Raw genomic sequence first — 27,847 nt, 5'->3', positions numbered from 1 at the left:
TCTATAGTTTTCGGGGTCGCTAAGATGAAAAATGACACTCCCGATGCCGTTCAACTCGAAGACAACCCTGACAGCGCTAGGGTGAAGAGGTGACATGCAAAAATAATCGAAAATAACCAATATTAGTATGGAATCCATAGTTTTGTGGGTTGCTAAGATGAATAGTGACACTCTCAATGCCGTCCAACTCCAAAACACTCCTGGCACCCCTAAAGGGGTTGGAAGGGGGTGACATGTAAAACAACCGATATTAGTGTTGAATCCATGGTTTTCGGGGTCGCAAGGATGGATAATGACACTCCCAGTATCGTTCAACTCCCAAGACACTTCTGGTATCCTTAGGGTAGGGGGTGGGAAAGGGGTGACATAAAATGACCGATAGTAGTGTGGAATTAATAGTTTTCGGGGTCGCGAAGATGACACTCTCCCAATGACATTCAACTCCACGTCATCTCTGGCACCCCTAGGGGTGAATGTGGGAAGGGGGTGACATACGACCGATATTAGTGTGGAAACCACAGTTTTCGGGGCCGCTAAGAAGAATAGTGACACACACAATGCCGTTCAACTCCAAGTTCATTTTACACTATAGTTAGAATTCATTATTTTCCTGTCTTTAATGGAAGATTGGGATAAATAAATCCCCGGGCAACTCCGGGCAATCAGTAATCGAAAACTACCCATATTAGTGTGGAATCCATCGTTTTCGGGGTCGCTAAGTTGAATAGTGACACTCCCAATGCCTTTCGACTCCAAGTTCGTCACCTTTCGGCATGGTGGGTGAGAGGAGCGTGAAAAATAAAATGTCAGAAATGACCTAGATTAGTGTGGAATCCATAGTTTTCGGGGTCGCTAAGATGAATAGTGACACTTCCAATCCCGTTCGACTCCAAGTTCATCACCTTTCGGCATGGTGGGTGAAAATAGTTTTCGGAGTCGCTAAGCTAATTGGTGACATTCACGATTATTAAAATTACTTACATTTTACATTATAATTAGAATTCATAATTTTCCTGTCTAATAGAAGAGTGGGATAAATAAATATAAATAACCGTTGACTAGAAAGTAATATTGTTCTATTGCCTTCATTAATATATTTATGTATATCTCTACTACTTAATAGTAGTACTAGTGTTGGTTGTATAAGTAGTAACAGCAGTAGCATTAGTAGTAGTAGTAGTAGTAGTAGTAATTAAACTATAATAAAATACTGGTAATGTGAATTCGGATAAAAAGGTTCCCCTTGATTAAATCCGTGTAACCCACTGGTTTAGCCCTTCCTAGTGGTCTGGATGGGGAGTGGGAATGGTCGTCACATGTTCGCGTTTCTTGCTTGTTTTCTTTGCCTTTAATTATCGTCATTACTTTCTGGTAGCATAACAATGGACTACCACACTAGGTTCACGTGGAATTAATTATAATCCAAATTCAAATGCAAAGGGTGATTTTTTTTGCACCAGAACAACAATAATAAATAACCCATGGCGCAACAGTTCTTGAGGGCCAGGGCCTAAATACCGACTGCCAGCCTCACTCCGCATACCTCAGCAGAGGTGGAAGATCATCCAACCAGAAGCGGGCCATCCATTTACAAAGAAAACGAGAGGGAAATTCTTCCTTGCCGTTGGAGGGACGCTGCGGTTGCCAAAAGCTGGAGTCAAATAGTTGCACACTTACAGCTGGAAAATCAAACTCACTCGTTTCTCGTTGCGTTTTCTTGACTTCGCCCATGAATTGCAATCTGTCAATTTCTCGCGGCAAGACCTTTCAAAACACAGTAGTTTGTTTCAATGTTATTTTAGAGACCGCTCTTTTAAAAAAATGAAAAGGAAGTTTAGATTCTGTTTTTTTGCAATGAGAATTGTACATACAGCCACACGAATTTGCTGAATGAGTTTAAAATTGAACAACAGAGAAAATTACAGAAACTGTAGACACTGCGACGAAGCTTGCAATCACGTATCTAGAAATATATTTCGAGGGGAGAGGTACGAATCAAGAATAGTAATAATAATAATATGCAGTGGCGTGCCCAGGATTTTCGAAAGGTAGGGGTTTTGTATACTTTTTCTTGGTAGTCAGCTCTCATTTTGTCATATTTTCTTATCTTTGACGTTCTTCTTTTAGAAATACTGGGCCAAAAGGGTGTATTATAACCCCCACCAACCTCCCCTTAGGCACGCCACTGAATATATGATAATAATATGTTAATAATAATTTAATTAATCCTGCGCCATTGCACTACAAACAACATGGACGAATAATCTCGGAAAAATGTCATGCAATTCATTGTTCTGAGAACAGAGCATTTGAAAGTGTGTTCATTACTTTCGCATTCACGATTTTTTCTAGACCTCATAGTCATATTACAAATATGATTTTTCACGAGCAAACTAGTGTCTTGCGATATTACTAGTACTCTGTTCGAATCCCATGTGAGGTATGGTTGTTTGGGTGCTGTAGCAAAGTATGACGAGCTTTATGACACCATACATCAATTCTTTCAATTTGAAAGCCTGGGTTCAAATATCGAATGAAGAAGTGCATGCTGATTAATTTATTGTTCATCCATTTCATGAGATCAATATAATTTCCCTCTCTAGGTTCCGTCATCAGTGTAACTTGGGGTTCCAAAAGGGTTTAAAAAATTCTTCTACCATTATACATTTTAATAAACATGAAAATTTGTTCGGGAGAGGGTGTCCTCCCTTGCGCCTTCCTCCGTGGTCTACACGAATTAACACGCACAGCTGAAAACAAGGGTACTGGGTCCGAAGCTGGGATAAGTAGAGGATGCTTATTAATTTTCTCAATCATTGTTACCTACATATTTCCATTGCCGTGATAAACCTAATTAGTAATTACATAAAAATGCGAAGAGAAATGGAGAAATGAAGAAGGACCTCTCCTATAGAGTCATATCGCCACTGTTGATGTAAAAATGTAAACATATGCATTAGGGTCGTTATTCACTTAACTTTTAATTTTGATTTAGAATGTATATTCTTAGCACACATCCTCAATACAAGCTTGGGAAAAATACTAATAATAATAACTGAAATTCGGTATTACAATATTTATAAAATATTCATAATAACCACCTATAATGATTACACCAATTAAATACAGGAGAGCTTACTGTATAATACTGATATACAAATTAAATGTAAATTAAATATAATGTATGGAAAAACCTAGTTTAAGCTTTTGATTTGGGAGGGGCGATCGCCCCCATCGCCCTCCCCGTGTATCCGCGCTTGATAACAAAGTATGCATAAATACCAATATAGAAAATCCCCCCCCCAAACCCGCCAACCACCTCAATGCAACACCAGAACAACGGCGAAGCAAGCTTTTCGCACTTGACCAGACTTGAGCAAAACTTCCAAATATTTGAAATGCCTGAATTTTGTGGAAAACTGAAGGGATCTTGGAACTTTCAGATCTGATTGGGATAGCAATAAACCGTTCTCTTGCCTGGCGGGAGGGTCAGCGACCTTGAGAGGGAGAAAAGCATGCAAGCTTCCTTGCAAATGGATGGCCCGCTTTACGGGGTGACGTGTGGTCAGCTCGACGAACCTCCAGTTGTTGAAAGTTTCCGTGACCGATCTACTCATTCGTTACTTCCAATTTTCTCACGATGTTGAGTAGCCACCGGTCCCATACAGAGGCCGAAATCTCAGGAGAAAAGATGTTACGCTTCCCCTAGGAGACTCGAATCAGACCGCGTCCCGTAGCCGGAGCCCAAAACCTGACGTATCAGAACAAAAGATTGCCAAAATTTATTTTAAGAAATGAAACGTGAATATCTTCTTGTTCCTAAAGACAATTTTATATTGACTGAAAATGCGTTCAATATCGCACGAAGTATGGCAGTGTTTTTTAAATATTTAATGGATAATTAACTCAAAATCTTGAGTTGGCATTCTCCGTTATTTACAAGAATATTAAAATATTGTCAAGATTTAAAATAAACAGAGAGTGCAGAAGGAATAAAATACAGGTGATCCGAAAAAAGTAAAGTGCTCCCCTGTGCTTTGCACCACGCCATGTAGGCGTATAGGGGGTGCGGAGTTAGGGCCCCACACTTTCTTGATAACGGCCGAAGGGGGGTGATGTGATCAACACCACGCCCCTGGCCGCCTTTACTCCCCACCCCAGAGTTTCTTCCAGGTAACCACTTTACACGACGGTGGGTGGGCGCCGGAGCCGCTTGATCAGGTGGAAAAAATCCCTGTTCTCCGCCGCCGGGGATCGAACCCGGGTCTCTCGCATGGTAGTCAGACACCATAACGACTTTTGGTATTTAGCACAAGAAGGAAAATGTAGTATTAGCTTGATGAAGATGAATGATGATTTTAAATTGATGAAGGCACACATGGGAGCCCGGGAACGTCGACGCAAAGATCCAAAGGCAACCCATTGCGGCGCTCGACCACTGAGCTGACAATAAGAAATCTACAGAATTTTATCTTTTGTGTAAAAGTATGGGAAGAAATCATTAAAATTGTTGCATTTGTGGAAACGCAAACGAAAATGAGAGAAAGCTGTCCGAAAGAAATCGTGAGTTTGCTTTCACAATTTTGCTCGAAAATCAATTTCCTCCCTTCCCGCCCTCTGCCGTCGGCGCATCGAAAGGGAAATACAAAAGACACCGAATGAGGCAAAAAAAGTCGCACGTAACTCGAAATTATTTTGTGCAGTTTTTTGTGTTGGCAGCGGGTGTGGTTTGGCTTCCGGGAGAGTCGTCAGCATAACTTCCTCTGGGTGTTATCAGCCCGTCCTGTGTTTTTCTTTCTAGTGATTTTTTTTTTAACGTAAAAAAGGTGAAACTGTGCTTAAATCGATTTCTTGGTGCGATGACACAACATTTTGAAATGTGTTGTGCGAGTAAAACTTCACTCCCGTGTTCCTATTTTGGTTATTTTTCGTCACTTTTATACCTCTCTAGGTTAATTGTAACGATGAGGATGAGTGATGACCTTATGGCACAGATGATTGTACCGGCATAACGGTACATACATGCTTTATCCAGGTTTCGAACCCAGAACCCCCACTGTCGCTAACTATTGCACCACAGAAGCCAGCCTAGTAGTTTGATAACTATGTAGGGAATGTATTGTTAGTTAGGTATCACTACTATGACACCTGCCTACACTACGTTAGCTAAGATGTTATGCACTGGTGATATTTTTGATTGGGCCATATTTTCCATATCATAAGCACTAGCGCAAACTGACACAGTTGAAAGTACACGATAATAGAAGTAAAAAAGTATCAGTATACATAAGTCTGCAAACGAGCCGTTTTCGAGATAATTGCGAATGTGTGGTTACAAGCCGCCACTGACTTCATTGTTTGTAAACGTCGTCCTAGTTGGTAAAATGCTAATAATGTGTGGTTAGAAGCCGTCACTGATTGCATTTTGTAAACACCGAGTGCTTTACTCCTTGCGCGTTCCGAGGTTTGCTCTTTCTTTACAAAACAGAGCATTTCCGAAAGATGGCGTTGTAATCAAACAGATTGGATACAATCAGTACAGAGAATTGTAATGCTCGTGACCAATTCCGAAATGAACCGAGGGTGTTCGAAAGAATTCGAAACTCAATGCGGAATCGCGTACAGTATTGCATCCAGATGCAAGGACGACACTTTGAACACCTCCTTTAACAGGTACGAGTGTACAGTAATTGTAACATGTAACATACTAACGTTTGTTAAAGTAAGTAGAATGTTCAATGAAAGCAATGAGATCTCCAATGACTTTTCTTACTGTATTATTAGCATTTTACCAACTAGGACGATGTTTACAAACAATGAAGTCAGTGGCGGCTTGTAATCACACATTCGCAATTATCTCGAAAACGGCTCGTTTGCAGACCCATGATTACTGATACTTTTTTGCTTCAATTATCGTGTACTTTCAACTGTGTCAGTTTGCGCTATTACTTATGATACACCCTGTACACAGGGTGGATAATTTAAGTTCAACATCTTACAAACGAAGCGTTTTCGAAAGAAATGTTTCAAATAAAAGTTGAAGGGGGAAAGGGAATGCCATTATGTATGTTTCTGTAGTAAGTATGTGGATGGCCACTCAATTTTTTAAAATAGGAACTTATAAATATACTACATAAGGCAATTCGTAAATACATGAAATTAGTCTTTGAGATAACGAATAAGCAAGTTAAGACTTCGTACATTTTAAAAATTTGGTAATCGGTAGTAATTGGTTATTAATTTGTCAAGACTTGGCTTTTGCATATTAATTTTTTTAATCATTTTAAACAATATTGATCTGAATGCGTCAACCTAATGCATGGTAAAGTGTCAGAATCATGAGTTAAAATATTTTCAACTTTTTAACACCCATAAACTCAGTACATGTTCACATATTATCTATCAAAATTAAAGAAAAATAGGTATATAAGTTATGACCAGGAATTACGATACGTATGTACCAAAACATCACAAGACAATTTGCGGCGAAGTAAAATGACCCTAACTTACCTATATTCCATTGGTCACTGAACTGAAGATTGTGAGAAAAGAAAGTATTGCCTCCTTCAAGAAAGACATTTTGCGGTGAAGCCAAAACCCAAAGGGAATAACAATCTATCAATCCTCTGAGAAGAATGGTCAAAAAACGAAAGAAACTATATCATTTGTGGTGAAAGACAATCCAACGTGAAAAGAATTAGATTGGCAGCCAGCACGTACCTGCAAATTGATGGAATTTCATCTGCCAACGTGAAGAAATTGAAAGTTATTCGTTCATATATAGAAATGTCATTCAGAAGAATAAATTCAGAATGTTAAGTTTTTTTCATAAGTTAATTTTCAATCCAAGAGCACTTTAGATCCGGAAATTATAGAAAATTGATTTTTCTAAATATCAGTATTTAATCAAAAATCAAGTTATTTAATCATTATCACTAATGTGTGGAGGTTAATTTAGACTTCTTGAACAATGGAAACACAACTGATAATATTGGATTAATATAAAATTCGAATTAAGAAAAGGGTGTACGGTAAGTTTGAATTGCATTTGTTTATGTTGTTCTTATAAATCCACTTTATGCACAGAAAGACTAATCGAGACTGGGCCTACAGTTTTAAGTGGGATCCGAACCACTGTGACATGTGCCTCCACCTGGTATCGAACCCGACACCCCTAGATTACAAGGCGACGACGTTACGTTATCACTACGACATCGCGCAGCCCTATACGTACGGGAAATTTGATTGAATTATTCATTATTAGTACTAATAGTCAAACTATAATTTCTCCTCTTTTATTTTCCAACTATTTAGGAGATATTACTGCCTTATATATAAACACAATAACATCTTAAAGGTAAAATAACTGTATTGTTTGACACTCATAGGCGTTACAAAACAAACAATATTTTAAATGTAGATTAATAATATTTTTTAAAAAAACATATAATGCTTAGTGTTGGTGTAGGTACTGCTTAATTTAAAGCAGGTGCTTCGTTTGGATGATGTACTTCTATTAGCAATATTATTGTATTTTTTATTTCCTGTATGCTGTAATACTTGTACTAAGTGTATTTCATAGTAACACCACGGAGCATACAGAGAGCTTGTTGGGGAGAATTTCTGTCCCCATGCACAGGCAGGCGGAACGTACGCTGGCATGGTTGTCGCTGCTTCTGACTCCAATGCTTCACGGGAAGTATAACTAAGCGGGTTTCAGTTTAAATGTGTAAACTAACTATTAAGTTCACAAACGATATGATTTAATGTTGGATATTACTTCAATTAGAAACAGCAAAGTTAAAGATAAAAGAGGAATGTCTGGCAACCCTAGATCCGCAGCGGCCGCAACCTTCCTGGCAAGGACCTTCCTGTCGCCCGCAATGTTAAGAGCATAATACTTTGCGTTGTGATTTACAGAATTTTCTTGACCTTTTCCTTTCACTATGCTTGATATGCTTTTCAAAATGTGCGCAAATATCGTGATCATGATAATGAGTAATATTTTCGAATGCATTTGCATTTGCAACAAATTCCATTATACGCATTTTCTACAAATGATTTTTTAGTCAAATACAAAGAATAATAATAAGATAAATATGGCATTTGGCGGACTAAAATCTACAGCTTATTGCAAAGTATGATTGAATGCAGTGGCGCAACCACAGTGGAGTCAGGGGGCATTGCCTCCTTAAACTTAGAAGGAATTGAAATAAATTACAGGGGTAACAGGCAAGAGGGGGAGGGGGCAAGCATTGAAGTAAGAAGTAGGAATAACAAAATCTGGAGTAGTCTGACGAAAGAGGATATTTTTTTAGGAAAACCTAACGCCGAATATCGACTGCCATCTTGAAATCATAGCACTGTCTCTTTCATAGGACTATATACTACGTGATTTGCACCAGTCACAAACTTATTCAGGAACAAGCTTTGAATTTTATACAAGCATTATTAATTTTCTCTCATCGTTTAATTATATATGATATCTAATATTTGATATGTAATTTCTGTGTGTGTGGTAGTACAGTCACGGACACTTCTGGGTTGATGGGTGTGTCAATATATACACACCTCTCCCCCCACACACATATACATACATACATATATATATATCAACAGTAAAAATCATATAAATTGTCTTAAATGTGCACGTTCCTTTTCCTCCAAACAATTGTTCATGCACTTAAGAGAGAACCTTTTAGCAGCAGTACTTCTCTCCTCGGTAATTTATAATGCATTACAGGAGAGAAAAAATTGCGAGCGAAACGAGCGATAAATTTTCAGATCCAAATTTTTGCAAAATGAAAAGAATATCGATTTTATATGGTTTTTATGTTTTTGACGATCAAAATTAAGCGTTGTGCGACTTTCCGAAAATTCTGTTCAGTGTATGAATATGCAAAGGAAACAAAAACTTTTTTGGTTCTTTTGACAAACTAAATAAACTTGTATGTTTTCCTTGTTCATCTTTTCTTCGTCCATTTAATTGCAGAACACCAAGTCGACCCTTTTCTAGGCATTGTGTGTGCAGTTAAAAACAACACTTTAACCGCAGTAACTTTCAACAGCTTCCTTGCCGAAGATATGGAACAACCGGTTTCTGCTACGCTCTGTCACTCAATACCCAGCCACCAATCACGTGAAAGGACACGAACATCAAAGGAACCGACGCTTCACTGTCTCTCTCTCCATCTCTCTGGTAACTCCTTGCACATTACCCCATAAAACAGAAAAATAAATAATATCAAATTCGCGCATTTCTAACTTCTTGTCACAGGGCAATTTAACTTGAGCAAGTAAAATTTCAAATTAAAGAAAAATCCATGTAATTATTACTGTGGATTACTAAAATAGTTATAATTACCCCAAACAGAGGAGGCTAGTTCTCTGGAGGCACCCATATTACCGGGTGTCTATAAAGTCACTTAACATTTCTGCATGAACAGGATTTATGGTACAAAATACAATATGTACTGAACCATATATCACAGTAGGACACAAAATCAGTATAATTCAATGTGACGACCCCTCAAGTGTAGGCACATATGCCAACAATCCACCACAGCCCGAAACACCTTCTCCACCATAGCTGGTGTAATCTCAGCAACTGCGGCCGTAATGCGTTGTTTCAACTGGGCTATGCTGTGGATCCTCACCCCGTACACCTTAGACTTGATAAACCCTGAAATGAAAAAGTCTAATGGGGTCAGATCGAGATCGAGGGGGATGGGGGGGGGGCAACTCCCCGTTGCGAGACACAGCCAATCCATCAACCGGTGAAAACTTCGTTTAGGTGATCACGAACGATGATGGCAAGATGGGGTGGTGCCCCATCCTGTTGGTGCATAGTAAGAAGCTTTGTGTGCCCCAATCCACCGTGCTATGAGCCACAGTTGGTAGATGCTGGTGTTATGGATACCGAGTCGCGTGGTCGATGCGGTGGGGCTACGTGTCATCGCGTCCTGTACATTTTCCACAATTTGTGGTGTTATGGCTGCCCTACCAGGACGTTCTTCATCCTCAACACTACCTATTCACTTGAATTTGTTGACCAGGTTCTAATAGCCAGCCTGGTGGGGCCTGGTTTTCTGAATTTCCGAGTGAAGTCCGTCCGCACCTGTTCTTTCCACGCAGACGAGCACAAACAACGGCTATTCTCTCTTCTATAGAGTACATTTTATCAGATCACTTGGAAAAAAGAAAAGATTTGTCATTAGTTCATTGACATGTTAAGTGACTTTATAGACACACTGTATATCAGGGTACATCAAACTTTATTACCTGGAGAAGAAATTCACTGTACTACTGTGATTATGTAATTATACAACATTATACTTTACATGTAACTTTTGACTGAATATTTGATTATTCGGTTTATAATACTTATTTTACTTTACTTTTACCTATATATATTATATTCGTTTCTGAACCCGTGAGTACCTACGTTTATTTTTTACATACACATAAAGGAACCCTCTACTACGTCAATGGCTAAGGACCCCCTAAAGGCTTACTTGTTGTCTCCACCCCCCCCCCCCGTACTGCGGGGTTTTGCGGCTTGTAGATCCGGGAGGATAAAAAAATTATAATATTAAATTTAACCCCCCCCCCTAAAACGTTTGTTCTATTAATAGAAAGGCATAAAAAGTACGAACGTTTTGATTTGGGCTTTTATAGGGCAAATAAACTAGAGAAAAAGGTTGAAATAGAGCAAAAAAAAATCAAATTTATGAAACTTTATCGTACTTGCGGCACCTCAAGACATGCTCCGATTACCATCAAATTTTATTTTTGTCGTTCTTACATCAAAATGCAACTTTTCAGCACTATTAGATTTTTTTTAAAAAAAAAAATCGTTCCACCCTAATGGGCACCCATTCCCATAGGAGTACACTGTATCAGGGGTTTGTCCAGGATTTTTTTCTTCGGGGAAGGGGTGTTGGAAACTTTTTTTGGGTTTAGATTTTGGGATGCTAAGTGCATATTTTGAACAGTTTTTAAAATGTTCGCCCTCATTCATATTTTGCAGGTATGTTACCGGAGGCTAGCCCCCTTCCCGTTTTCCATTCACGTAACATTCCGAACAACAAATGTCAAATACAAGAAAATGTGGAAAACTTATAGTTGTGACCTATAGCATTACGAGCTAAGAAAAAAGTACATCTCTTTGGGTATGGTCACATTGCCCTCTACGAGATTTCCGAGCACTCCGGTGCTATGTATGTGATAAATTGGCAATCACAACCTCACTTCACTTTGTTCTAGTACAATTAAGCCATACATATATAAAAAACAGACCGACAATGATTTGTTGAGGTTTCTGTTTTTGTTACTCCACTATGTATCTTAAAACGAACTGGGTGTATATAGTTATGGACAAAGACAAACGTGGCAACGTTAACATTTCAGTCTAATGATTCAAGTGTTGCTTTCCCAAAATGCTCAATTGTTGGACAAATTCGGGGCCCTATCAAATGTTGTCTAAAGCGTGTCTCGTTTCTGTACAATAAAAATCATTTGCTTCTTAACTGCAGGAAAGAAATCTTATTAATACAAATTCGTCCTTTGACAAAAGGTTCCCTATGTGCATTTGACATTATTTACATATTTGTTTTATTGAGTCATTTAGTACAATATGATAGTATTCTGTATATCTAGTAAATATTTCACACAATGCAGGGAGTCAGTGGCAGCGAGGGGGGAAGTTGCCCCGATACTTTTTGCTCCCGAACTATGCTAAATCTTATGTATCAAGCGAAAGTAAACTGTTCTTGCCCCCCAGTTTTGGAACCAAATCGCCGCCACTGCAGGGAGTTGATAATAGGGTACTTAATATAAGGAGTGTTTTGAAGTAGTAATGAAAAGTACATATTTGGTGTGACTCTTAAATAAATGACCGCACTACGAGCGAAGGGAGCAATTTTTAGAATTATTTCTTGGCAAACTGATCACACATATTATTAATTAAATAGAACGCAAATACTTTCATTTCACAGTGTGCCGCGATGTTCACTGTTTACATTTTTCTTTTTGCTTGTTCGGTTTTCTCTCTACCTCAGCCCACGCCCCATTTTTTAAATCTCTTATAATAATTAAATCAAGAAGAATTAGGTGGGCAGGCCATGTGGCACGAATGGGAGAAGAAAGAAGAGTTTACAGGATTCTTGTTTGGAAACCTGACGGTAAGAGACATACAGGAAGGCTAAGAGTGTTTTAAGTCCACTTTATGCACAGTAAGGCTAATCGGGACTGGACCTACAGTTTAAAGTGGGATCCGAACCACTTGTGCCTCCACCGGGTATTGAACCCGGGACCCCTTGATTGCAAGGCGACGACGCTACCACTGCGCCATCTGGGAGGCCCTGGAAGGCTAAGACTAAGATGGTGGGATAACGTTGAGATGGACCTAAAGGTAAACGGTAAGGATGGATAAGATAGGATTGGTATTGCTCAGAATAGGGACAGATGGAAGGCTTTTGTTGCTGCAGCCATAAACATTCGAATTTAAATGATTGATCGATATGCTTTATTTTACTTCGCTTCTTGTGCCACTTTTGGCTAATTTGCGAAGATGAGGAGCAGTGATGGTACGATGAAATTGATCAATGGACAATCAGTAACATCCATGCCCAGGCCAGGATTCGAACACGGGACCCTTGGCGTCGTGGCGCGATGTGCTAACCACCCCGCCACGGGTTCCGGTCCTTCGGTTTTAAGAAGGCTAGTATTCACATATTGAATTAATACTCTCCGTATATTTGGAGTATAGCCATGAAGGCTTTGAAATGTAGTTGGAAGTTGGAAAGCACAGTGGGGAGGGGGGGGAGGGGACAAATATAGGGTAAGTGCCGGTCTTCGTGGATAAGTGTTTAGTACAGCGCTCTACGAGGTCAAGGGTCGCGAGTTGGATTCCTAGCCTGGGTATGGGTATTCTTTGTGAGTGCCCCTTTTTCAATTTCATCATATCATCACTCATCCTCATCGTTGCGATTAGCCAAAAGTGGCATAAAAGCGATGTTAAGTAATGAAAAATCAAAGAAATATGGGACACATTTTGGGGTCTTCACCTCTCGCAACTTTACACAATCAGCCAATCATTCTTCCCCAAATAACAGTAACTTGCGCATGGACATAACAATAAATAATGTCACCTTTCTGTGCAGTCTAAAAACTAAGGAACATTCGCTTCACCTTCCCTCGAGAGAAAGTTGGTTACTCCACCACTAGCTTCAATACACCAATTAATTATCCTTTGACACAGAAAAAAATCCCAAATAAAAGCTGAGAAGTTAAACTAGCCAGCGTATCTGACACCATATCCGTGATTCCGCTTTCAATAAAAGTATACTTTCGGTAAATGCTTTTTATTGAAAATTAATGCAAACAAATGCACGTGGCCCTGCAACTGGAGCATTGCTTCGGGTGCCCTTAAGATAGACAAAGGTTTAAATAAGAAGTCATTGTCCAGATATGAACTTCATTACATTCGTCTTTCGAAATATGTAGTAATGAGTTTGACTCGAAATCTTTGCTCTGCCTACTCCGCTTCGAATGCACATAAGGTCTGGCCACCTTCCGGTTAGTTTCGCCGATGTTTCTTGTTTTACGTTGCTCCATTTAGATGATTAATTGGAACTGATGTCAGGACACTCATTAAGAAACACTCTTTGATTGATTGATTTGGTTTATTTTTCTGCAAAACAAAACTTTTTACAAGGGGAGTGAACAAAACTCTCCTAGGGAAAGCAAGGAATATTATCTTCTAAGTTGAGGTAATGCTACATTTTGAATTGTTTGAAAATTGAATAGCATTTTTTTTTATTTTCACATAAACAGCACAATGAAACAATCGAAATATTTCACCTCTAGTTTTCAATTTTTACTAAATCTTTTTTTGTTTGCAAATTAACAATAACATTAATTTAATGATGATGCCAGTTTTTTCACAGGGCGCCACGAGAACAGCCCCGTCTAGTTCGCTGCACTTTGCACCGAAGCGTCTGTTGGTTGTACGGTGCAGCACCGAGTCGTCTAGTTCGTTGATTTGGAGTCAAGTAGTATATTTGGTGTCTGCACCGTCTGCACTACGTTCTGGGCCGGTGTGAGTGGTGAGTGCTAACTAATGAAATGAACGTTTAAAGCAGCAGACAGGCATTTGTAGAATCTTCTGAACTTGAACGCCGCTTTCCGTCTACTTGGTTGAACTTCACTTCCTTGCACCACCCTGACACTGGAATGCACATGCACTACACCGAGTGTAAAAAAGTGCAGCGAACTAAACGGGGCTCTTAATACTTTTCTATTCTTTTGTTTTGCTTGTTCGGCACCGCAATTTGCCTTAGCTCCCGGGCAACCACCCTGATTGGCACTCACCCCACCCTTTTACAACTCTCTTTCTCATATATAACTTATTTTACAAAGATAAAAACTCTTAGTTGCAACCAATTAATAATTTGCCGTTTTATATCGAATACTCAGGCGGAAAATTTTATATTGGTACTTTATGGATATCTGTAGGAAATAATTATACGTACATATATCTTGCACTGCTTTCCTACTTACCACTTTTGCTTTCTTTCTGTCTGGTTTCATTTTCGCTTTCAAAATCCCTTTTCTTTTTCAACCCGCTTTTGGTTAGGTTTCAGACACTGTTACACTGTGCAGAACAACAACACACACATTAAGATACTACTCTGAGACTGACCTAAGACACCTCCCTACCACTCCAAAATCTTCCCACCTCGCACAAGAGGAGAAAGAATAAAGAACGAAAATAGTGGTACTAACACACTTGAGGTGTGAGAATTTACAATAAGGAGTCAAGCCTATATCTTTGAATTTCTTTCCTTAGTTTTACCGTATGTTTTTTCACATGAAGAAATCAAAAGGAAAATGCAACAAAATGTAAATTTCACTGGCTAAAGGGTTGAAATTACATATTTGAAATGTATTTGAGAAAGATTTATTTAGGCATTCAAACACTGAACTGTCAACACTGTGTGCTCCCTAGAAGGAGGGTGAGAGGTGAGTTTGATATTTGCCAGATTGCACGATCCCTATCTGTTATGCACGTTAAACTCTCTTGTTTAATGCATACGAACCTTGACGTAAGGGCGCAGTGGAAGATTTCCACCTTAAAAGTCTACTTATTTGCTATGGGGCAGCTATGATATTCGAATGTACAGATATAAACTGTTCCAGATTATGCGAGTTTATTTACATAATGTGCAAGCACAATTAGACTACATAAACAAAGTTTGTACGACGATAAACTCGCTGAAACAAAAGCATTGTCTTCTCACTTACGCTAGTTTGATGGATATTCGTTTAACTAATTAATAATGAACTAAATCTGTCGTTTGACTGTCAGGGCACTTCTTCACGTAGTATAGAAGAGAAAGATAATGAACAAAATATAATTGAGTGAGTGAGTGAGTGCAAGATCGGAACTTAAAACATTACGGAAAGTACTTATCCTTCTCCTCCATATCGTGGTTCCTCGGACACCTTCAGAAAGTGTCTTGAGGAAAACAACTTCCTCTCCCTGGGTCAGAGTACAAAATGCGCTGCCTGAAGGGATGCGAGGTCGCACCGAGGCTTCCTTATTACGTCATTGCGTAACAGATTCTCTTGACTTCTGGTGATGATTCCATCAATCTGGCACAAATGAAACAGAAACATAAAATGACGGCTCCGCGTGCACTACGGTCCATACCCTACAGTCCACCGAAGGCATGTCAAGGGGCTGGCGTTTCCAGGAAATGACCATGCCGCACATTCCATCTTCCTACTGACTTGGTTTTACGTAGTTGAACTAATCTTCGAAAGCTACACGTGTTATTTCATTTTCTTCATATTGAAATATTGCCATTTTATTCTTGATATTGAAATTCATATCATATTTTGCTTAGGGGGGTGTTCGTCAAAATTTGGGAGGGTTTTGGGGGGGGTGTTAGGGGTTTGTTGGGCTATACACTGCATTGTATAGCCCAAAAGGGAGGACCCCCAAGCATCGACCCCTACATACACACACCAGCCAATATGCCAATGTTCTGATTAGTATGTATGCATCATTACGCGACTACGTAATAAATTCAGTCTCAATTTGTTTATTATATTATTGTGGTCTCTAATGTGATATATATATATATATATATATATATATATATATATAAAGGTAAAGTGTTCCCCTGTGCATAGCACCACGCCATGAAGGCGTATAGGGGGTGTGGGGGTAACGCCCCACACTTTCTTGATCCGGTCGTGAGTGGGGGTGATGTGATCAGCATCACGCCCCTGATCGCCTTTACGCTGCAGGGTTTCCCCCAGGTACCCATGTTATTCGACGCTGGGTAGGCGCCGGGGCCGCTTCCACCGTTAGAAAAGTTCCCGGATTTGAACCGGCCGGGGATCGAATATATATATATTGTATATAGATATTATGTGGAATATATATTTTTTCAGTAAAATATTAGTTCATCTACTTTTGTTACCTCACTATTGTCCTTACTTATTGCAATTATACAATGCAATATTGTATTTTTATAAATATTTCGGCTCCTTATGCTCAAAGGTCAGAATAATATTATCCCCAATAATAATAATAATAATAATAATAAACATTAGTAATTAATTTGAAAATGATCCTATCTCTAAAACTTGATTTTCAATTTACTGGCATATGAAAATAAATAAGAAATGATGTAACTGAATATTCATTAAATAAGGTTCAATATTAATTATGTAACACATTAGTTTATGTCTGAAAATGCTCGATTTCGTGCACGGAGGTTAACGTAATAAACATGAAGGGGGTGTACTGAAAACGTGAAATTTTTATTTCATAAGTTTTTTAATGCGAATTTGATCCATGTGAAATTAATGCTCAAGAAGTGTGTTAATTGTCGTGAGATTTCCTCCTTTTTAGGCGTCTCACTCAAAGTACGAGTAGAGTGGTAAGTAAAATTCCCACATGGACTATTCCCATCACACTTTCATCGTGTCTCAGAACAGTTTTTAAAATCTGAAATAATACTTAGTACCAAATTAATCGTTTTCTTGTCTGTTATGAAAGCTGACACGATTAATCGCTAATTGAAATAATAGGAAATGGAGTAATATGAAGATACTACAACCTCCAACACAAAATACCTCAGGCGTATAGTTGGCTCTGGGTTTTTCAGATGGCTCCTACTGCACAGTACAGTGTCTAGTTCCAGTTCCGATTATCATAAATGTGCTTCAAGTGGACCTAAATTCAAACTTTGACCTTGTATAGCTGGTTCCGTTAAAATATTTCCTAAAGTCCATTTTATGCTCAGATAGGCTAATCGTGGCTGGATCTACAGTTTTACCAGTACACGATCGGATAGGCATATCGGGCTCTGGTTTTTGTCGCCATAAACTCGCTAACCTGTAGTTGCCAAAATATAGTTCGGGGTGTAAAGTTGAACCTTTTAGGAATACACTCCAGTGCCAACTCTTCCACTTAGTGCAACCTTGGAAAATGCAATTTTAACTTGCATACTACTTGGTGCCTTGATCCACAATCATCTGTGGTGTTATGTCCATTAGGTTCTTAATCCTTCGATGTGTTTCATTCCCATTTAAGGCATCCCTCTTAAATACACTGACTTACAGTACTCAAAGGAATAGTTGCATATTTTTTAAAACACTGGCATATCGTACGTGTTCCTGACGACAATTGTGTGCTCCTGTCCTGCGGAATCCATTGCAAGCCATGGCCAGCTTATTCATCCGACCTCAGCTGCATCGAAAATGCAGGGGGACTGCCGAAGACAGCTATCGCCAATCGTCTGACACAACACAGACCCTTCACTGAAGCATCCATACAGAAACGGGAGTGAATTCCTCAGGATACACTTTACAACCTGGTGCAAAGCATGCCACCTCGTGTAGAGAGGTGCATATGTGCTCGGGGAGATTCCATGACTCCTGAAGAGGATCGACTGCATAAGCGATGGTCGTTGGGATTGCTGACACTCATTATGCACCTTCATTGCTTTGGTTCGATTTGTAACAGTGCAATTTTTTACCTCTTGTTTCGTGCAAAACGCTTCACTTTGGTTTCAAATGAAGGTTCTTGCTTCTGCCTCCCCCTCTAAGGTTGCCAGCATGTACCCATTGCCTAGAGGCTAGGTGAGTACCAGAGCCGCTCTATTACTCTATTAGTTGAGCCCAGGAAAACCACAGAAAGTTTAAGAGAACAAATAGTAGCAGTTAATCGTTTACTAGAGTAAACACAGGCTTCACGATATTGGTGATAACAGTGAATTTTTAAAATTTGCTATTTTCTCGTCGACGTGTTGGCCACACCAAAATTCCTGCAATGTTTTCTGGAGTGTTTTAGGGCCTGAACTATATTTGCATTTCACTTCATTCAAATTCCAGTCTTTGTTGATTTTTTGTTTACCTTCTCTTTCTTCCCCTTCCGGTCTCACGTTCCACTGCCCCAATTGGACCCAACGAACTGAAGCCCAAAGAGTTAATCAACCAACGACAGTCGCAGTCGTGACCGAATAAATCGCCATTCGAGCCGCCTGGCGATGGCTACAGAAACACATTCGTCGAGTGAGCACCCATCCTGCCCTCCTTTCACAATTATTCAGCACCAATGCTCTTTTTTCCTTTTTTCTTTTTGTCTCCCGAAGGAATCTGGAATAGAGACTAAGGGAAAAAATTAACAGAGCTGCTACATCGACCGTCCTTTTCTATCACAAATCAACATTTCCCGGAAGGACAGAGATTTCTACACACAACAAAGTTCGTGTCCGGAGTGGGGCCTTTGCATAAAGCACGAAACATTTGGTTCATTTCGATTTATGTTTAACATTTAGGCCACAGGTGTTAATTTCAATGAGAGCCTGGTGTGTTGAAGGTACGCAAAATGTAATTTTTAAGAAGATTGGTCCAGTCGGTAGGGCGTCTGACTGTCACGCGGAAAACCCGTGTTCGATTCAAATTGTCGCTGATCTCAGGTTTGATTGATTGATTCAGCTGCTTTAGAGAAATTATAAAGAAATAAAAAAAATCATAACTCGCAGATCATTCTCGCACTGTATGCGTAACTTTTGCATTGAAACGTAAAGAAAACATGAACATCAACAATTTATCTAAGTGAATATAATATATTTGTACAATTTGTCCATTATTATACAAGTTTTCATCACATACAAATACTAATTTTAGACATATCGCTACAATACAAACAGTAAGACTACCATCTCAAAACGCACACAATACCAATAATGCTAGTAAATGTGGTGTCCAGGTCTCGATTTCTAGAACATATTTGCCAATCAACACAGAAGGCTGAATACATTGTAAAGTGTCTGCCTCAGCGTACCCTACGTTGAGACCATCATTCCACAGAGAAACATCTTGATTTTGGAATCTCAAGAAGTTAAAAATTCGGCAGTTACAATTCAAAGGATTGTTGTTTAACTCTAGAGTCATATTTTGTTAGTTCCTCACTGTCCAAACTGACGGAGCTGATTTCATTTTCAGTATGATCAACTGTCGAATTGAAGGAGGAGATAAGAAAATATTTTCTCCAAATTCCTTTAATTTTGTTCTTTGCAAGATTAAGATACGATAGACTGTGAAACGTTTCTCTCCAGTGTTGGAATATATCTGTAACCGAGTTGTTAGATAAATCTAAATATTGCAAATTACGACAATCGGCTAAGGAAGCTATGGGTATTGACTCAGTATGGTCATCTTCAAAGCACACCACGTTATGTACCGATTTAAAAGGCACAAAGTTATTTGCAAGGTTCAGAGTAATAAGAGTACTGAGTGAACTAAAGTAGTATTTCTCAATTCTCCGAATTCGATTATTATTAAGGTAGAGATGCTGCAACGACGTCAACGGATCTTCCGAGACAACTCGATATATCGTCACCTGATCTGTTAATATACTTCCAACTCTCTAGAGCTTGTTGAAAGACAGATCTAAACTTTCCAAGTGTCGCACCTGTTTCAGTTTACTCCAATATATTGTTTCGTTTTCATTGCAACTTAGATTAAACCTCCGAGCTGCTTCAAGAGAAAGAAGTAAGTTCGAAATATCCACCAAATGATTATGACTTAGATCTAGAGTCACCAAGTTTGTCACTCCATGAAATGTATTGGCGTGCAAGTAACTTATTTGGTTGTGGCTTAAGTCTAAATATCGGAGTTCGCTTAAGTTCTGGAATGTGTAAGGATAAATTTCCTTCAAGTGGTTGTTGTTTAGGAACAAAAACCTATGACTTCTGTGTTTAAATAAATTTTCAGGTAAGCTCTGTAATTTGTTGTTGTTCAAGTAGAGTTGAGCGAGGGACGTCGAATCTTCCAAGAAGTTGATTGGAAATTGTTCAATTTCATTTTGGCCTAAATTTAGGCGTAATAGGTTAGTGGCTCCTTGAAGGAAATTTACTGACACTTGTTTAATTCCACACTTTCTTTTTCTTAATTGCATAAGGCTTGACATATTAGTGAACCAAATGTTACTTACGTTGGTCATGTTATTGAAAGATATGTCAAATTGTTCCACACTGTCTGGAACTAAGTTTCCAGGTAAAAATATCAACAAGTTGTTGTCAATTGAAAGATTTTTCAGTTGTGTCAAGTCATCAAAAATGCCTTCCTCCAGGAACTTTAGATTGGAAAATCCTATTTCCAATGCTGTCAGATTTTTCACCTTTTTGAAAATCTTCTTATTAATGTTAGTGAAGTTGTTATTCTTAAGATTTAACTTCGAGAGATTCGTAAGTGAATTAAAAATATTATGTGGTAGTGTATTCAGCAAATTATTATCTAGTCGGAGAATAGAAAGCTTCCTTAGGCCGAGGAACGTATCACCATGGAGACTAACTAATCTATTTTGATGTAAATAGAGTTCTTTAAGGTTTATCAACAAATGAAATATTTGTTGTGGCAAATGTGAAAGTACATTGTGTTCTAAGTTTAAAAATCTCAGTTCCGATGTTTTGGAAAAATATTCCAATGGAAGTGTTGACAAATTAGAATTTTGGAAAGAGAACCTGGATAATGTAGCTGGCAATAAACCACTTCGCAATTCGTGGACGAATCTGATGTTGACAGTGAACTCTTGAAGATTGGGTAAGTCGATGGATGTTTCCTCTGTAAAGTTGAACACAAAATTTCGTTTGCTTTTCAAATGTACCTCACGTAATTTCGTATCCTTACTTGTCGTTTCTATTAGTTCTTCCAAATAGTGCCTCACATGTTGACATTTTGACCACATTGACAAGTTTGTTTCAAGACGACTTAATTCTCAGTTAGGATAATCGGGAATGAACGTACATACACTCGCAGATTAAAACCACAAGAATTCGAGAGAACACACGAGAATTTGGTGAAATCATGTTGTTGTGTAGTATCCGAATTCCAATTGCAGGCTGCCAGCGTAAGTAAATTAATTGTTTTCTTTATTTTACAGAAGAATGATTATATGTTTGGCAAATGTACAATGGAGTACGTATCGGAACTTTATCCACCGGGTTCCCAGCCCTCGGGAACCTCCACTACTCCAGACGTTTGGATACATGAAGATCCACGAACAGATGGAAAATATGCACAAGAACCTATGTAATGTTGTTGGGGAGCCTGTTTTTAAATTGCGAAAGGATCAAGCAGTCTAGTACTTCTCAGACCTGCCTGCTACTGTGCAATGCCATTTACTCGAATCTCTTGCTCCTTATCTCAACACAAATGAGGACGATGCAAGTTATCCTAAGCTGTGTTTCTTCACAGAAGCTCTATTTAGTTGCGAGGTCAGAATTCTCAAATTTAAATTTCAGAAATCTTTTTCGGGTGCATGTGCTGAAGATGTGTTCAGGATAATTTGTGAAAGAAACCCACGGTTGTTATCCCTAAGTGTATATTCAACTGAACGTCCATTTCAATTGAGTACAACTGGCAAAAGCTCTTTATCTTCACTGTTCAGGTCATCCCACCACATGACTTTGTTTGGCTCTGCAGGCTTTTGCTGATAATAATGTTCTGGGAATTATTGACCAATAATGCACGTTTCTGCAAAGCCTTGTTGTTCGAGGTGCCCGAGTAAGCGGCAAGGGCTTCACATTTCTAAAGCAGAAAATAATTAAGCACGATATGCCAATTTCTAATGCCAGTATAAATTGGAAGAGTTCTATGTGGAATATTGAGCATGTCTTCTACGACTTTAATAGCATAGTGAGCCTGGGAGAAGATCCTCAGTTGTACACTAGAGAAGCGGATTCTCTTTGCAGGAGCCTAAAAACCTTACATGTGATCATGATTTACTAACAACGTCAAAAGTGTCATTTGAAAGGATTCTCATGCTGTGGGAAATGTTAGCTGAAATCCACGAGTTCCCAGAGCTGGAATTAGAATCTGTTTTTGATGAACTATGGAGACATAAGTTGAGCAAAGTTCAGTTGACATTTCCATCACTCAAAATGAAAAGTCTTACGCTAGGAGCAATTTCCATAGGAACATTGGAATGCATAAAAGAAGTTTTTCCAATTCTGACCACCATAGAGTACAATGAATTGACTCCAATACTACACGCCGTACCTCCACATCTTTTAATATTTTTCCCTCACATGCACGTAGTACAGACAGAGAATCTAAAATTCCACGAACGAAACCCTTTCCCTGCAGCCACTTCTTAAATTTATGTATGTTTTCAATACACCCCACCTTTATCAAATAATAAAAGATCAAGACTATTTCTAACTCTAAACTTCCCTCCAACGCCATCACTTGATCTTATGTATTTTTCTCTCATACATTCAAATACAGTCTACTTTCTTTCTCAAGGAACTGTGTGACTGTAGTATGGATATTACTATTTTACGTCGCATTTCTTACCCTTTTGGCTAATCGCAACTACGATAGTGAGATGAAATTGAATAAGTGGGACTCACAAATACATCCATGTTCAGGCCGGAATTCGAACCAGAGCTTGGATGGCGAGATATAAATTCGACCTCTAAACGCACTCGGCCTCCAACTCAGCGGGAGCTTTGTGGCACCAAGACTCACATAAATATTAAACAGTATCGATTACTGAAGTAAAGGCATGTTTAAAATGTAACAGAAACATACATATCTATTGTATATCAGATAAAAAATATATATTTTATGTTTTGCTCTAAAAGATCAATCAGTTTACATCTATTCCACGTAAAATGAAAGGTCAAAAGTTATTATACAAGAAAGCATTACCTTTATTATTAATAATAATAATAATAACCCCTGGTTCTACAGCCCGTAAGGGCCTTGGAATATCTCCCGACTGCCAGTCTCCCTCCCAGAATCCTACCTAGACGTGTGGAGATCTTCAACAAGTAATGGAATGACATTACCTTTATTACGTATTGCAAAATGTATCCCAGTAAGACTGGTGATATCCTAATCGTAGTAAGAAGTCCCGTCTCATGCGACTGCGACACTTCCGCTACTTCTTCCACTAACCGACGAACTGTTGTACTGGAGCGTTCATTTCGAGTTCGAATCCCGGCCTGGGCGTGGATGTTCTCTGTGAGTGTCCCTTCATCAAATCATCACTCATCCCCATCTTCGGGATTAGCCAAGAGTGGCAGAAAAGTTAAGTAAAATAAACCAAATCAATCAATCATTGCGGTGCAATCCACATTTCAAAGTGAAGAGAGATCTTTCAAATAACGGCAAAACTAGTTCAAGGGGTCTAACAACCCTTCGACTGTCTCACTTTCAGTTAAGAAATGTTATGAATTTATTTATTTATAATTCATATATTCATTTATTGTTATTTGTTGCTTATCATCGTCAATATGTTATGAATTAAGATAACAGTGAATTGTCTTGCAATCCCACTTCAATCTGTCCTCATCTTGACATTTGGGGGGGGTTTTGCCCCCTAAAACAGATTTTTAGCCGAAACAGAAAACAAGTATTTCTTCCTTTGTCATTTTTACATCCATTTCTTTGCAGGCTTTGAAGAATATTAATTTAATGGGGTGTCAATACTTTCTTAAGATTCCGAGATATTCAGTCTTTCCTTTTCCAGCTTTTCCTTTGGCACGTTCGGGGTCGACAACGTGTGGATGCCTTATCGCTAAATACAGTCTCCAAAATGTAACGTTCGAACTCTCTCTCCACTACAGAAATCCCTTCACAATCTAAGATTTAACACTTTATCAAGAGCTTTCTACGTATCTCCACCTTTAAATTTCATACTCAATCCTACCACCAAAATTTCCATGTCAATTTTAGACTTACTGTTAATATTGAAGAGTAGATATTGCCTCCTCCAAAAAATTAATTCTCAGTCTCCACATCAGAATTTCCGCAACAGTCTAAGACAATAGTAATACACAAGAATTGGATATCCCCTTCAATTTAATGCTCAATCCCCCTCTAACTAAAGTACCAAAGTTTAATTCAGAATCCCCCTCAGATCCCACGTGTCAATTAAGGCCTAATATACGTATAGGAGTTCGATAACCCCCCCCCCTTTTCGATAGTGCCCAAAATACTTTCATTTCTTCATCTAATGGATTAAATATGGTGCATTTAAGGTGTAAAATTTTTACATATATTTTGGAAAAGATATAAATGTTGAATTTTATATTATTTGAAGGGAAAAAATCCCCCCATAAAACCTCCCTGTGGGCACCCCTGCCAGGATTTATCAACCAAAAAATCACGATAGCAACAGGTTAAACTTGGCAAATTTATCAACAGAAAAAAATACACGAGGACAGGATTTATCTTTGTTGCTTTAATTTTGGACACTAGTGTGTATACATTGTACTAGATAAGTTCGAACATCTAATTTTTTCTTCCAAATGTAGTGATTTACATTTATGTACGCACAATTCTTTGCATTTTGATCTTAGCATTATAGATAGATAAAATTTAGGAGGATATACAGATTTTCAGCCAGCGATTAATTTTAAACAAGTTAAGGCATGTATATTTATTCATTCTTTGTCGTTCACACATTTAACCTGGAAAGGCAGCAAACAGACAGAAAAATCTGTTTTTAAAGAAAAAAAGAAAATCGAGCACAGTGTAATTACTATAGGTTACACTTTTCTTAACCTAGCTGCAATGCATGGCTCTAACTTATTCACTGACCAAGTCATTCATGTAGTGGCCGCGGTGGCTCACGGGCGGCCCCTGTGGCGGAGTGGTTAGCACATCGCGCTACGACGCCAGGGGTCGCGGGTTCGATTCCCGGCTCGGCCATGGATGTTTGTGATTGTCTGTCCTGAAAAGTCTTGAAATTGAAATATGAATGAAATGATATGAGTGAATGAAGTGTGATGGGGAAAGCTTCCGCTTAGGGGCTTTCCTTTTAATAAATAAAAAAAAAAAGTCGGTAACGCGTCTGACTATCATGCTAAAGGTCCCGGGTTCGATCCCCGGCCGGTTCAAATCCGGGAACGTTTCTAACGGTGGAAACGGCCCCGGCGCCCACCCAGCGTCGAATAACATGGGTACCTGGGGGAAACCCTTGGGGGTAAAGGCGGTCAGAGGCGTGATACTGATCACATCATCCCCACTCACGACCGGATCAAGAAAGTGTGGGGCGTTACCCCCACACCCCCTATACGCCTTCATGGCGTGGTGCTATGCACAGGGGAACACTTTACCTTTTTACCTTTTTTTTTAGTCATTCATGTATCACTTGGATTCACTCGCCCTGGCTGACTTTATATTCCATTAGGCCATTTTAGATCTACATCTACCGCCTTAAAATTTTAAAATCACAATAAAAAATAAAATCATTCTGAAATGTCATTACCTCAAAACGTCTGATGGAAATTAAAACACCAAGACCATACGTTTCATGAGCTCATTCTCAAATTTACTGGCAAAAACGCATAATGTAAGTAAGCTACAATTACATCAAAACTAAGCAGATTAAATAAAAAATAAATCACCTCTAAGCAAAATGTTAGAATTTCAGAATAATCTCACGCAATTAAACGCAAAGATTCCTCCCTCCTAAATTAAGCAGCTTCCTCAAAAGAAATAAAGCACAATTACACAATGTAAGTAAGATACAATTATATCAAAAGCATATTAAATTCTCGTTCTTTTCATAGTTTGATAGGAATGTCTTTCTCGGTTTCGTATCGAGCTGAAAATGTTTGTCTCGTTCTCCGTTCCTTCTGCAAAGATGTTTGTCCCGTTTTCGGTTTCGTCACAAGTTTGAAATGAATGTCTCATTCTATCGAGCTGAAACTGTTTGTCTCGTTCTAGGTTTTCCATAGTTTGAAATGAATGTCTTCCTCTGTTTCGTATCGAGATGAAAATGTTTCTTGTTCTCGGTTTTGTCATACATTGAATTGAATGTATTTCTTGGTTTCGTATCAAGTTGAAAATGTTTGTCTCGTTCTCGGTTTTTTCATAGTTTGAAATGAATGTCTTTCTCGGTTTCGTATCAAGTTGAAAATGTTTGTCTCGTTCTCGATATTTTCATAACATGAAACGAATGTCTTTCTCGGTTTCGCATCGATATAGTTTGAAATGAATGTTCCACTCTCGGTTTAGTCTCGAATTGCAATTGTTTGTATCGTTCTCAGTTTCTTTTCGAAGTGCAAAAATGTTGAGCCGTTCTCGGTTTCGCCACGAGTTTGAAATGAATATCTCGTTCACGGTTTCTTCTCGAATTGGAAAAGTTTGACTTGTCCTTGGCTTCATAAGCACTTCTGCTTGTTTGTTGATATATCTCATCAATTCACTGTTTGTACTCATAATCGTGATTAACCTAGAGAGTTTGAAAAGCAACGTAGCCTTTTTATAAAGTACAAAATTATTCTAGATTGTCTTTATTGTTATAAGTAGAGCCCGGAAGTTTTGCAAAATGACTCTTTTTATCTATATTGATAAAAATTTTCGGGATATACGTTTCTTATGTTGTTTCGAATGTTTTGGAAGCCTTTTCATTTTGCCTATTTGGGACCCCACTGCCTATTTTTAATTATAATGCCTTTTTTTGCCTTTTTCAATGAAATTTGACAATTTTTTTTAAAAAAAAATGTGTATATAAATTATTTTTCTTCCAAAAAACGTTGTTGGCATTTATTTTTCTTCCGTTTATTATGTGAATAATTTTCGCCTTTTAAGTAATATTGAACTCACGCATGTTTCAACATTGCTGAAGGAGAAAAGTGTGAGAGAAAGGTATTTCATGCTGAGTCAGGATATTGCCTTTCGGTTAACATTTCTTGTGCATGATTGACTGCTGAAGTGGACAGGTTGATTTCGAACACAAACAAGATATTTCTGAAATCTCCCTCTCGAACCCGAAAATTTCAGGAAGTTGCGATTGAGCTTAGTTTACCTCAGCAACCAGTCTTGACGAGATGGGAAACCTGGATATCAGCAGCTATATATTATGCTAACAACCTTCAAAAAATCAGTGAGGTGATCGATGCTCTTCCAGAAAATGAAGCGGCTTCAATTCGTGAAGTGAAAAAACTCCTGTGCTATTCAAGTTTATTTTTGCACATTATGGTGCATTGCCAGAGACAATTACAATGGACATTTCCACTTTGACATAAAAAACGTTTTAAATCCATTTATTTTACAGATAATGACACAAACATGAGATGTGCAAAATATCTCGGCGATATTTGTTTCGGTTCTCGAGAAACACGCCTTCAAACTCCGCTGAAATTCACCTACTACGTCACGGATTTGAAAACGTCCTCTCCACAGACAGGAGGTCCTCTGACGTCAACACTTAGAAATGCGTGCAGGCGGGGCTTCTGCTCGTCCCGTCAACTTAGCATGAGCCGCGGAAGCGACAGAAAATTCACTTCTTACTGTGTAAAACAAG

Source organism: Lepisma saccharinum, chromosome 11 (genome assembly GCF_977018435.1).
Source record: "Lepisma saccharinum chromosome 11, izLepSacc3.1, whole genome shotgun sequence".
NCBI lineage: Eukaryota > Metazoa > Arthropoda > Insecta > Zygentoma > Lepismatidae > Lepisma > Lepisma saccharinum.
This window is presented reverse-complemented; position numbering follows the sequence as displayed.